At 47.5% G+C, this 6,000-nt stretch overlaps 1 protein-coding gene across 11 annotated transcripts in view; it reads right to left on the bottom strand.

Annotated features, from left to right (window-relative positions):
- Nucleotides 1–6,000, bottom strand: part of IQSEC2 (IQ motif and Sec7 domain ArfGEF 2) — a 201,730-nt gene that overhangs the window by 132,505 nt on the left and 63,225 nt on the right. The gene's annotated exons all lie outside the window — the stretch shown is intronic.

Raw genomic sequence — 6,000 nt, 5'->3', positions numbered from 1 at the left:
CCATATGGGCGTGAGCTGAATGGCTACTACAGGGCGTTGTGCGGCCATATGGGCGTGAGCTGAATGGTTACTACAAGGTGTTGTGCGGCCATATGGGCGTGATCTGAATGGCTACTACAAGGTGTTGTGCGGCCATATGGGCGTGAGCTGAATGGCTACTACAGGGCGTTGTGCGGCCATATGGGCGTGAGCTGAATGGTTACTACAAGGTGTTGTGCGGCCATATGGGCGTGATCTGAATGGCTACTACAGGGCGTTGTGCGGCCATATGGGCGTGAGCTGAATGGTTACTACAAGGTGTTGTGCAGTCATATGGGTGTGATCTGAATGGTGTCTACAGGGTGTTGTGCGGCCATATGGGCGTTATCTGAATGGTTACTACAAGGTGTTGTGCGGCCATATGGGCGTGATCTGAATGGTGTCTACAGGGCGTTGTGCAGCCATATGGGCGTGATCTGAATGGTTACTACAAGGTGTTGTGCGGCCATATGGGTGTGATCTGAATGGTGTCTACAGGGGGTTGTGCGGCCATATGGGCGTTATCTGAATAGTTACTACAAGGTGTTGTGCGGCCATATGGGCGTGATCTGAATGGTGTCTACAGGGCGTTGTGCAGCCATATGGGCGTGATCTGAATGGCTACTACAGGGCGTTGTGCGGCCATATGGGCGTGAGCTGAATGGCTACTACAGGGCGTTGTGCGGCCATATGAGCGTGAGCTGAATGGTTACTACAGGGAGTTGTGCAGCCATATGGGCGTGAGCTGAATGGTTACTACAAGGTGTTGTGCGGTCATATGGGCGTGAGCTGAATGGTGTCTACAGGGCGTTGTGCGGCCATATGGGCATGATTCGAATGGTTACTACAGGGCATTGAAGAATATTTAGAATTGAGAGTCCTCAGTGGTTGATACCTTTTAATGGCTAACTGAAAAGATGGTAACAAATTGCAAGCTTTCGAGACTATGCAGGTCTCTTCATCAGGCTGTTGCAATTTGTTACCATCTTTTCAGTTAGCCATTAAAAGGTATCAACCACTGAGGACTCTCAATTCTAAATATTCTTCTATCTACTGGCAAACACTGTACAATGATATATATATCTTTCCTGTATCAAAATACAGAGCGTTGTGCAGCCATATGGGCGTGACCTTATAGTTACTAAAAGGCGTTGTTTGGCCATGTGGGCGTGATCTGAATGGTTACTAGAGGGCGTTGTGTGACTACATGGGTGTGAACTGAATGGTTACTATAGGGTGTTGTTGTACGGCCATATGGGTTATGACCTGACTGGTTACTATAGGGTGTTGTGCGGCCATATGGGCGTGATCTTAATGGTTACTATAGGGCATTGTGTGGCCATATGGGTGTGATCTGAATGGCTACTAGAGGGTATTGTGCAGCTATATCGGTGTGATCTTAATGGTTACTATAGGGCACTGTGCGTCCACAGGGGTGTGATCTGAATGGTTACTACAAGACGTTGTGCGGCCACAGGGGCGTGATCTGAATGGTTACTAGAGGGTGTTGTGCGGCCATATGGTTGTTATATGAAGTGCTGCACAACGCTCTGTAGTAACCAATAATGGATAAGTCAGGGCATACCGATAGTATCAGCCAGCAATCCTGACGTACCACGTTGCTCTCCCTTTCACATCCTCCCTCATCCAAAGTCTTTCTGCCTGCCAACATCTCCAGGGAACATTGCCATAGAACCATCCGCCACTGCTACCTATCCAAATTTTAGACGTGACCTTTCCTTATGCAAAGAGTTGAATAGGGACGGGGGTCATCTATGGGGAGCTTGGATGCCCCAACCATGAATGGAGACAAAAGAAAACCGTGATGAGATCGGCATCACTAGAGTAAAGCGCGGTCTAGAGAGATGTATTCATGCAGAGCTCTGTGCCCAGAGAAGAGGTGTGGGCGTTAGGACAGGCAAGCGACTCCTACTCCTGCAGCATGATAACAGCCATAAATATTCATAACTACAGCACTCCGTGCAGGAGGAGGGGGCCGCGTCACAGGATGCCAGCAGCCAGGGAGAAGGAAGGAAGGAAGGATGTACTGTATCTCCGCTGGGCCGCACAGCCCGGCCAACACTAGCCCAAACAATACAAGGCGTCAACATGAAAGTGGCCCGATACAAGAATACAAAATCCGAACAAAGATCAGAAAGGTTTTGTCAACCTCAAAAGAGTGACACTTAGGCTCCACGGAGATCACGGTGTCGAGTTGTCACAGCACCGCCGCAAAGGTTTCAAAAAAAAAAAAAAGGCATACGACTGCAACCGTCATGTAAGTTGCTGTTGATTTGGTGGGTTTCTTTTCCCGCTTAAAGTCACAGCTCAAAAACAAATTATTTTGGTCATGTGACTTGTCTGAGCCACAGCAGGAGCATGAAGACAACCCATATGTCCAATTTGGGGACGTGGACAACGTTAGGGCGGACTCTTCCCTGCCCCTCCCCCGGGTCGAGCACTTTATGACATGCTGAAATATATCAATTCAAATAAACCATTGCTAATTTCATGGGTCACAATAACCACAAGTGTGATCGGGATTTTTGTCTTTTTAGATACACGGTACACAGAAACGTACCTGGAAAGAGTTACTACAAGATTTGGGAGCATTTGTGAGGTCGAACACTGATGTTGGGGACAGGCCGAACTCACAATCTCAGTCATAGGTGTTGGAGCCGAGGTCCAGGCTCTGTGCCACCCCTGTCATGTTCTTCCACCAAACTCCACCCTCCATGTCTGTATGGAGCTTGTGCACTGGGCACAGTCATGGGGAACATAAAGGACCTTCCCCAAACTATACCCACAAGGCAGGAAGCTGCAATTATCCACAATGTCTTTAGAGGAAGCATTAAGATTTTCACTGGGACTAATGGTCCGAGGCTGACCCCTGATAATCCAACAGCATTACCCCTCCTCCACCAAATTGTACAGCGGGGGTACAGTTCTCCAGACATTCAAACACAGACTCCTCCATCAGAAAGAGAAGTGTGATCAGTCACTGCACAGAACACCTTTCCTCCAGAGTCCAGTGGTGGCGGCTTTACACCACTCCATCCGACGCTCGGCATTGTGCTTGGTGACGTACGGCTGCAAGCAGCTGCTCAGCCATGAAGCTCCCGGCGGGGCGCAGTGTTTGTGCTGATTTAATAGCAGAGGAGGTCTGGAATCTGCAGTCATGGAGTCAGCTGAGCATTGGCGTTGGTGACTTTTCTGCCCTCTGCTCCTCAGCACTCAGCTCCCCGCTCTGTAACAATACGGGGTCTCCACTTTGAGGCCGAGTTGCTACGCTTCCTTAAACTTCTGAATTATATCACTCACAGGAAATGGGGGAAGATTTAGGAGGAAAGAAATGTCATGAACGGACTTGTTACCCCGATGGCTCCTATCATAGCACCGTGCTGGTATCAGTGAGCACTACACCACCGGCCGGTCTGTCACTTATTAGTAAAGGCAGACGGCATGGTGAGGGGCCGCACGTTATACACCAGATGTTATACACCTGGGGAAGAAGGGGGGGCAACAAGGCCCGAGATTATAACCCAGAGGGAGGGGCAACAGGCCCAACTTTATAAACCAGGGGGAGGGGCAACGGGGCCCGAAGATATACACCATTAGGGGCAATGGAGAAGGATGTTATACACTGGTGGGCAAGGAGACAGAATTCAAGGATTAAAGACGTGGGGCCTAATTTTTTCCATATTTGGTACTTTTTAGTTAAAGCTGAGGAAAAAGCCCACCCCAGACGTGGTTCCCCTTTCAGCATATAGTGCAGGTTCTTTTCATCCGTTCCCTGTAATGCAAAAACCACCGATAATCTCCAAGATAATCCAGATCTATTTCTGCACCCACGAGCGTGTCAGGACCAAAACAAGGCGAGAAGAACGTAGAATTGTGCGCTCTTGTTTTGTCGGAGGCGGATATTTTTGTCAAGCTCAAAAATGGAGAAGAAAATGTAATTATACATCGACAGAGGACATTCATAACAATGCATGCCAAACCCACCAGACACCGCCCGGCACATTATCAGCACAAATAGATTCTGCTTCACGGGGAGGAGAAATTATTTAATTACAAGATAATTTCTTGGTCCAGAGCCCCCACATCTCGCAGTGTGCAGTAGTTTAATGCACAAACTCGCTCCAAGCAAATGCCAAAATCTACAGTATGAATTAAAAATTAAAACTGGAACGACGTAGCGCACACCCACCCACTTTTAGATGGCGGTATTGCGAGTTGAGAATGGTTGTGATTTTGAAGCCCTTTCAGGATGCATGGGCAAAGTGGCACTTCTGCCATGCCCAAGTGGTATTACAGCAAAGCGTTGCTCTGATCGGGTCCATGCTCGGATGCAAAAGTTTGATCGGAAGGTCAACTATTTTGCTTGTCAAAATGCCTGGAGAGCAATAAAATCATACAAAGGGGTGTCCAAATACCGATGCTGAAGCACATGGCCGGGTGGGCTCCTGTAATATCAGGATATCTGTAAGATTCCCTCTCGGGTCACAAAAGTAGAAGAATTAAAGGGCAAATTCTCAAATTTGGAAGTTATCCCCTTCCAAATTGCCGTAAGCGCTCAGCCATCTCTGGTGGTCCCATTAAAAATTAATGGAGCAATGACCACCGCTCCATTCATATGGGGTTTTACAGAGCCCCAGCGATCAGTAAGTTATAGATAGGGGATAACTTCCAAGTTTGAGAATACCCAATTTTTAAAAGGATTGTCCACTTTGGACAACTGTCCTCCAGCCACCAATTCTTAGGTTAGTCTATCAATTTTAGGTGAGTGGCTCTCATCTGACTCTCAGCACTTGTGTCATTCAGCTATTTGATGGTACCTTGGCACTCCCGTGAGAGCAAAGCCCAAGTCATAGCTTTCAAGGCACACCCCATATTTTAAGTAACGGGTGTAGCAGCATACCTGGAATGTCAGCCTCGTCCACCACTCCCAGTCTGTGGCCTCACACATCGGAAAAGTACATTTGCCAATCTAGAAAAGTCAAATTTTTGCACCCCCAAGATCAGAGCTACCAGGTCCCTAACAAAAATTCTTTCTAACTAGTTATATAAAATTAAGCCTATTTTTTACTTCTTTCTCTTCAGATTTTTCCAGAGGTCTCCTATCTATTACTTTCCTCATCATCTTTAAATACTGCGAGAGGAGCCGCAGTCCCTCGGAGGCCCGGTGTGCCAAAAGTTGAACATGAAGTACGGTAATTAGAAATTGATGGCTCCATTATGTAACATGCGAGAGATCCGTGCAACTTTCCTGAAGGAATTCTACTTCTGGCCTGTGGCAACCTCCCAAGCTTTAGGGCAGACACACTGGCACAGACCTGCCTAGCAGATGGCCAGCTTGCGGGGAGGCTGCAGGATCGGGGAACGGTACAGACCACAAGCTGCCCGCGCACCTCGTGCCCCGGCCATCTGCTACCAACAGGCAGGGCGCAGGTAAAACGGATGGAAGAAGACAATGTTCAGTAAAGTTTGCCAATTACGGCAGCACCCCGACAGTGCGAGCATCTGCGCGGAGTACACCTGCAATAAAGAGAGGCACGCGACCGGAGAAAAGCAAATTACGTCACCGACGCCACGACCCATCAAGCCCTTGACACAATACATACCCTAGAATAATAAATAGAAGAAAAATGACAACGCATCAAATTAAATCAACCTTCCTTTTCCTCCAAAAATAGCCCCACCCATGGCTACTGGATGTGTGGGGTACTGCAGCTCAGTTTCATTCACTATAACTCAATAGACAGATAAAGCGGCCATGTTTTCCAATCCACGAAATTCTTTGACTTTCAGGAATTTTCTACTTTTACTTGTAAAGTCTTAAGACTGTATAGATCCCAATATCTGAGCATCTTATCAAAGTGTGAGCAATTTTTGTAGCTTTTGCCCCATGGCATTTCAGTGGCTATAACTTTTTTTTTATGAGAGATGTTGTACATTTACCGTTGTTTGGGTCATTTTTTG

The sequence above is a fragment of the Dendrobates tinctorius genome, unplaced genomic scaffold (genome assembly GCF_039654945.1).
Source record: "Dendrobates tinctorius isolate UK_male_01 unplaced genomic scaffold, ASM3965494v1 ptg000120l, whole genome shotgun sequence".
NCBI lineage: Eukaryota > Metazoa > Chordata > Amphibia > Anura > Dendrobatidae > Dendrobates > Dendrobates tinctorius.
Note: the sequence above shows the minus strand (reverse complement) of the source record. Positions and strands in the feature narration are given on the sequence as shown.